Here is an 8,201-nt window from a genome sequence, read left to right as displayed (position 1 = left end):
CTCAAAGACAAGCAGGAAGAACATACTGCCTACCACCTCCAGGCCCATCTCCTGTGTGTGAGTGAGCAGGCAGGTGATTGTGTCATTGGAAATGTATCAGAGTTGCCAAAAATGCATCAAATTGGCTACATAATAAAAAACAATTATATATGTGTTATTCAGAAACACAACAAAATGCCAATAATTTTTTAAAATTAGTAATCTACCCCTCTGGTCCACACATTTATCCCTGTCATCATGGCTTCAATCATATGAAGGTCTTAGACTTTAAGGCTACTGTCACACCTGTATGTCTACAGAACCACAGTATATTCAAAGATCTGCCATCTCTCAAGAGATATGGTATCATAAAACATCTCATAAATGTATTATATCAAATTACTTTTCACTTATTTTCAGTTCTTTCCAAAACAGGTTAAAAATAAATTCTTTTTTCGTACAGTTTCTTGAATTTATCTCTGATTTACTCTCACTGGTTATGGTTTCCTTCAAAATTCTTAATAAAAGCACAGAAAACTCCTTTATAAAGAGGTTTGAGTGTATAGTAAATCAAATAGTGAAATACTACAATCCGTAGGAGATGTTTAAAATAATCAGGTATGCCCCAGAAATGAGATTTGAATGAATGAAGCTTAGTATAGATTTGATTCAAGAAAGAGCAGACATATAATCTGCAGGTCTTTCGTTGGCCTAGAATTCAGTATATTTCACACGAGAGATTCTCTGCTATAAGTGTGTTTCGATGAGGTTAGTTCATGAGTGGGAAAAAAATTGACTTGGATCACAAATATTCAAAAAAAAAGGAATTTTTGCCCATTTAAGCCATTCAAATCCACAGGGAGTTAGCCACATTTTCATTAGTTTGATGACAATAACACAGTCATGTTTATTACCCTTAAAGCTCGATATACCCAGTGTTATTTTAAATTGTTCTCTCACATTGAGATTGTTGCCTCAGAGGTGCGTTATTTCTGTCAAGCTACTTTCACATAAATCAGTACAACATCCTATATTCTGCAAAAGGAAGAATGCTTTCTAAGGCTCAACTTCTATGAAAGAATAACTTAAATACTTAGAGGATACTTTCATTATTTCATCTAAAAGAATATTGCTTATCATGAATTTAAATATCCAGGGATATATGTTGAGTAAGTAATTCTTGACTTTTTTGAAGTCTAGAATTTAGTCCATGTGCCCTATGACTTTGTATTGGTGATTTTGAAACAACTGTTGATTTTACGGTCCACATTGTTTTAGAAAGTATTTCATGTTTTTCTAAAAGACGGTCATGCCAACCACATATAGCATGTTGATTTCAGCCATTCAGATAGAAGACTTCCTTTCACTTTGATACATACTCCAAAGGCCACCAAAATTAATATTGATTATGCCATATAAAATATACTTAAAAAATTTTTTAAAGTAGGCTCCATGCCCAGTGTGTAGCCTAACCCAGGGCTTGAACTCATGACCCAGAGATCAAGAACTAAACTGAGATCAAGAGTTGGATGTTTAACCAATTGAGCCATGCATGTGCCCCTAAAGTATACTTTAAGTCAGACCATTCTCAAGCATACACTATAACATAACGGAAATCCATCCAGCTGCTTTAGCATGATAAAGTAAACTTTGGATTTCGTGGGGAAACTACTCTGGCATTTTGTGTTGGTTAAGTCCTTTACATTTATTATCCACTTGAACCTTAACTATGAACCCTAAGGTATTACTTTTCATATCTTGTGTGGGAGGAAAGAGAATCTCAGAGAAGTTAAGCATTAATTATCTTACCTAAACTTAGGTAACTAAAATTTGCAGGAAATGCATATAAATTAAAATTGTGTATTTCTTCCATTATACCACACTGCATTATGTCCCTTATCTTAATGAAAGTGTATAATCAGAAATACTTCACCTAATATACCATGAGTTCTTTAGCGGAATAAAGACAGTATATTTTATTCCCCCACCAAAAATTAGTGGTTGCCATCTTCCTTAGTGTTTACAAGCTGAAAAACTTCTGCAATGTTTTACTGGCAATAATTGCTTGAAGGTGTTTTGTACCTTGGAGCTCAAATTATCCCTCTCTCTACCTGAATGGAGGTATGAATCTGGTATGAAATATACCAGATTGTGGAGTAATATTCTCAATTTGCATGTGACGATAGGACATGACCAAATATATATCCCACGAGCAACTCAAACCTTGATAATCTTGATAGCCCTTAACACATACTGCATTTTCTTTCCTGTCAATCATCTTTCCCCGTGTGAAATTCAGACCTGACACCAACAGTATAGCCCCAAACCAATGCCCGTTCCATATGATTAGTATTCATATCACAGTAGTTAGGGAATATTTTGAATATCACCTTTCAGGATTTTTTCTATTAACAAAATAACTACAAAATTCGAGGCATATATTTCAAAATTTTTAAGTTTGTTTTTAATCCATTTCCAATGAATTTCCAATTCTCCCAGTACTGCATGTAAATAAATCAGGATTCTGATCTCTCTTCAATTTCATTTCCGCCCCTCCTGGATTCACTATTTATTTTTATTATTTTTTTAAAGATTTTTATTTATTTGAGAGAGAAATAAAGAGAGAGTGGGGGGAACAGAGGGAGAAAATCTTCAAGCAGACTCCCCTCTGAGTGTGGAGCCCACCCGATGTGGGGATGTATCTCACAACCCGTGAGATCATGACCTGAGCTGAAACCAAGTCAGACACTCAACCAGCTGAGCCACCCAGGCAACCCCCCACCCAAGGATTCACTACTTAATAGTTAGATAACAATAGATTCCTAATTAGTGTTCTTATCTTTCTCTCTCTCTCTCTTTTTCTGTTTCATGGTCCAACTTATCTACTTCTCCAAAGTTAATTTTGTGGAGGACAGTCCTTTCCTGACAAATCTTTCATGATTGTTCATGATTATTCAAAATATGTCATTTAATATTTTTATCTTGGCCTTTCATGTCTTCTATAATATAGCCCCTACATGTATTTCCATTATTATTCTTCATTATTACCCTTCTATATCTCTGCATTGATTGAATTAACTCTCCTTTTTGCAATAAGCCTCCCTTGCTTTTGTGTCTATGTTCATGATGTTTCCTCCACCTTCTGTGCTGTTAACCTAAATATCCATGTATTCAAATTCTACATAACCTTGAATACAAAACTCAAATACTATCACATTAGTGACGTCTTTCTTTGTTCCCTCTGTTGCTAGTAGTTTTGTCTGTCAATTTCTATGATTCCTGTATATACATCCTTTGAGGTACTTATCAACTTTGCGGTTGCAGTGCCATTTTGGTTATCTATGTTATAGCCTAGATCTATTGCATAATAAAAGACATCTTCCATTAGACTCTTTAAGCACTGGGTTCTGATCCAGGTCATATTTTTTTAAAATAATTTTTATTTAAATTCCAGTTAGTTAACACACAGTGTAATATTAGTTTCAGGTGTACAATATAGTGATTCAGCACTTCCATACATCTGGTGCTCATCACAGCAAGTGCACTCCTTTATCACCATCACTTGTTTAACCCATCCTCCCACCCACCTCCCCTCTGGTAACCATCATTTTGTTTTCTATAGTTAAGAGTCTGTTTCCTAATTTGCCTCTTTCTCTTTTTTTCCCCCTGCTCATTTGTTTTGTTTCTTAAATCCATATGGTATTTGTATTTATTTTTCTCTGACTGACTTATATCATTTAGCATAATACTCCCTAGCTCCATCCATACTGTTGTAAATGGCAAGATTTCATTCTTTTTATGGCTGAATAATATTCCATTGCATATATATATCACTTCTTATCTATTCATCAGTCAGTGCACATTTGGGCTCTTTCCATAATTTTGGCTATTGTAGATAAAGCTGCCGTAAATATAGGGGTGCATATATCCCTTTGAATTAGTACTTTTGTATTCTTTGGGCAAATACCTACTAGTGCAATTTCTGGATCATATGTTAGTTCTATTTTTAACTTTTTTTTTTTAATTTTTTTTTTTTTAAGATTTTATTTATTTGCGAGAGAGAGACTGAGAGAGAGCATGAGAGGGAGGAGGGTCAGAGGGAGAAGCAGACTCCCTGCTGAGCAGGGAACCCGATGTGGGACTCGATCCCGGGACTCCAGGATCATGACCTGAGCTGAAGGCAGTCGCTTAACCAACTGAGCCACCCAGGCGCCCTATTTTTAACTTTTTTAGGAACCTCCATACTGTTTTCCAGAGTGGCTGCACCAATTTGCATTCCCAACAAACAGTACAAGATGGTTTCTTTTTCTGCACATCCTCACAAAAGCCTGTTGTTTCTTGTGTTTTTTATTTTAGCCATACAAACAGGTGTGAGGTGATATTGCATTGTAGTCTTTATTTGAATTCTCCTAATGATCAGTAATGTTGAATATCTTTTCATGTCCGTTGGTCATCTGGATGTCTTCTTTGAGAAATGTCTCTTCATGTTTTCTGTACATTTTTAAAAATTGGATTATTTGGGTTTTGGGTGTTGACTTGTATAAGTTATTTATATATTTTGGATACTAACCCTTTATTGGATATGTCATTTGCAAATATCTTCTCCCATTTTGTAGGATGCCTTTTAGTTTTGTTAAGTGTTTCCTTTGCTGTGCAGAAGCTTTTTATCTTGATGAAGTCCCAATAGTTTATTTTTGCTTTTGTTTCCCTTGCTTCAGGAGACATATCTAGAAGGAAGCTGCTATGGCCAAATGTCAAAGAGGTTACTGCCTGTATTCTCCTCCAAGATTTTAATGGTTTCAGGTCTCATATTTAGGTCTTTAATCCATTTTGAATTTGTTTTTGTGCTTGGTCTAAGAAAGTGGTCCAGTTTAATTCTTTTGCATGATGCTGTCAATTTTCCTAATACCATTTGTTGATGAGACTGTCTTCTTGCTATTGGATATTCTTTCCTGCTTTGTCGAAGATTAATTGACCATACCTTGTGGGCTCATTTCTGGGTTTTCTATCCTGTTATATTGATCTATGTGTCTATTTTTGTGCCAGTACCATACTGTTTTGATTACTACAGCTTTGTAATATGACTTGATATCTGGAATTGTGATGCCTCCAACTTTGCTTTTCATTCTTGAGGTTACTTTGTCTATTGGGCATCTTTTATGGTTCCATCAATTTTTAAGATTCTTTTCTCTAGCTCTGTGAAAAACGCTGATGGTATTTTGATAGGGATCGAATTAAATGTGTAGATTGTTTTGGGTAGTATAGACATTTAAAAAGTATTTGTTCTTCCAATCCATGAGCCTGTAAAGATTTTCCACTTCTTTGTGTCATCTTCAATTTCTTTCATCAGTATCATATAGTTTTCAGAGTACAGATCTTTTACCTCTTGGTTGGGTTTATTTCTAAGTATCTTATTGGTTTTGGTACAATTGTAAATTTCATTGATTCCTAATTTCTCTTTCTGCTGCTTCATTTTTGATATATAGAAATGCAACAGATTTCTGAACATTGATTTTGTGACTTTACTGCATTCATTTATCAGTTCTAGTGGGTTTTTTGGGTAGTCTTTTGAGTTTTCTTTTCTTTTCTTTTCTTCTTAAAGATTTATTTATTTTATTTAGAGGGTGGGAAGGGACAGAGGGAGAGAGAGAGAATCCCGAAGCAGAATCCCCACTGAGTATGGAACCCAATGCGGGGCTTGATCCCAGCACCCAGGATCATGACCTGAGCAAAAAATCAAGACTCAGCCACCCAACCAACTGAGCCACCCAAGTGCCCCAAGTTTTCTATATAGAGTATCTCATCGTCTTCAAATAGTGAAAGTTTTACTTCTTCCTTGCTGTTTTGGATGCCTTTTATTTTTTTTTTGTTGTATGATTGCTGTGTCTAGGAGTCCCAGTACTATCTTGAATAAAAGTGGTGAGAGTGGCATCCCTGTCTTATTCCTGACCATAGAGGAAAAGTTCTCAGTTTTTCCTAATTGTGGGTGATATTTACTGTGGGTTTTTCATATATGACCATTATTTTGTTGAGGTATGTTCCCTCTAACCCCACTTTGCTTGAGGGTTTTTATCATGATGGATATTATACTTTGTCCAATGCTTTTTCTGCATCTATTGGAAAGATCATACAGTTCTTATCCTTTCTTTTACTAATGTGTTGTATCACAGTGATTGATTTACAAATATTGAACCATACTTCCAACCCAGGAATAAATCCCACTTGATCGTGGTGAATGAATTTTTTAATGTATTTTTTAATTTGGTTTGCTAGTATTTTACTGAGAATTTTTATATCAATGTTAATCAAGGATATAGGCCTGTAGTTCCCTTTTTTGGTGGTGTCTTTATATGGTTTTGTATCAGGGCAATGCTGGCCTCATAGAATGAATCGGGAAGTGTTCTTTCCTTTTCTATTTTTTGGAATAGTTTGAAAGAATAGGTGTTAACTCTTCTGAAATTATGTTTTTTCATAATATTCTCTTATAATTGTTTATATTTCTGTGTTGTTGATGGTTATTTCTCATATCTCATTTGTAATTTTATTTATGTGGGTCTATTTTCTTTTTCTTTTTGAAAAGTCTGGCTGGAGGTTTATCAATTTTATTGATGTTTTCGAAGAACCAACTCCTGGTGGCATTGATTGGTTCTACTGCTTTTTTAGTTTCTATATCATTCATTTCTGTTCTAATCTTTATTATTTTCTTCCTTCTGCTGGCTTTAGGCTTTATTTGTTGTTCGTTTTCTAGCTCCTTTATGTGTAAAGTTAAGTTGTTTATTTTAGTTTTTCTTGCTTCTTGAGGTAGACCTATATTGCTATATATTTCTCTTTTAGGATTGCTTTTGAAGCATCTCAAAGATTTTGGACCATTGTGTTTTCATTTTCATTTGTGTCCATGTATTTTCTTTTTAATTTCTTCTTTGGTTTCTTGGTTGACCATTCGTTATTTAGTAGTATGTTATTTAACCTTGATATATTTGTGGTCTTTCCAAATTTTTTCTGGTGGTTGACTTCTAGCTTCATAACGTTGTGGTTGGAAAAGATGCATGGTATGATTTCAATCTCACTGTATTTATTAAGGCCTATTTTGTGATCTAATATGTGATCTATTCTAGAAAATATTCCATGTATACTTGGAAGAAATGTGTATTCTGCCATTTTAGGATGGAATGTTCTGAATTTATCTATTAAGTCCATCTGGTCCAGTGTGTCATTCAAAACCATTGTTTCCTTGTTTATTTTCTAGTTAGATGATCTGTCCATTGATGTAAGTAGGATATTAAAGTTCCCTACCATATCAACAGAAAAAAATTATGTATATACCAATAAATATCTTTTTCAAAACAGCTTTGGTAAGGTGTAATTGATATACAAAAAAACTGTATGCATTACTGCCTGCAATTTGATGAATTTGGACATATGTGTACACCCATGAAACTGTCACCAGAATCAAGGTAATAGACCTGTCCATCACATCCAAAAGTTTCTTTCTGTCCCTTTTTTTCTTGTGGTAAGAACACAGCATGAGATTTAACTTCTTAATTTTTTTTTTTTTTAAAGATTTTATCTATTCACTTGACAGAGAGAGAACACAAGCAGGGTGAGCGGCAGGCAGAGGGAGAGGGAGAAGCAGGCTCTCCACGAGCATGGAGCCCAATGCAGGACTCAGTCTCAGGACCCTGAAACCACCACCTGAGCTGAAGGCAGACGCTTAACAGACTGAGCCACCCAGGCCCCCTATCTTCTTAAATTTCTAAGTGTTCAATACATATTTTGACCAAGGGCACTATGCTACACTGCTGATATCTAGATATATTTCTTCTTGCATTACTGAAGCTTTATACCAATTAAAAAGATCCATATTTCCCCCTCCATACTGGTGCTGGCAACCATAATTCTACTGTCTGATTCTATGAGTTGACTATTTTAAATGTCTCATATAAGTGGAATCATGCACTTTCTTGTGCATTTCTGTGACTGGCTTATTCCACCTAGCATAATATCCTCTAGGTTCATCCATGTTGTCACATAGGGCAGCATTTCCTGAATAATATTGGTATACCACATTTTCTTTATCCATTCATCCATGATGAACATTTGAATTGTTTTTGAAACTTGGCTATTATGAGTTATCATAATTAACATAAGTGTGCAAATATCTCTTCAAAATCTAGTTTCAATCCTTTTGGGTAAATATCCAGAAGTGAGATTGCTGGATCATA

Source organism: Phoca vitulina, unplaced genomic scaffold, assembly GCF_004348235.1.
Source record: "Phoca vitulina isolate PV1807 unplaced genomic scaffold, GSC_HSeal_1.0 scaffold67, whole genome shotgun sequence".
Lineage (NCBI taxonomy): Eukaryota > Metazoa > Chordata > Mammalia > Carnivora > Phocidae > Phoca > Phoca vitulina.
This window is presented reverse-complemented; position numbering follows the sequence as displayed.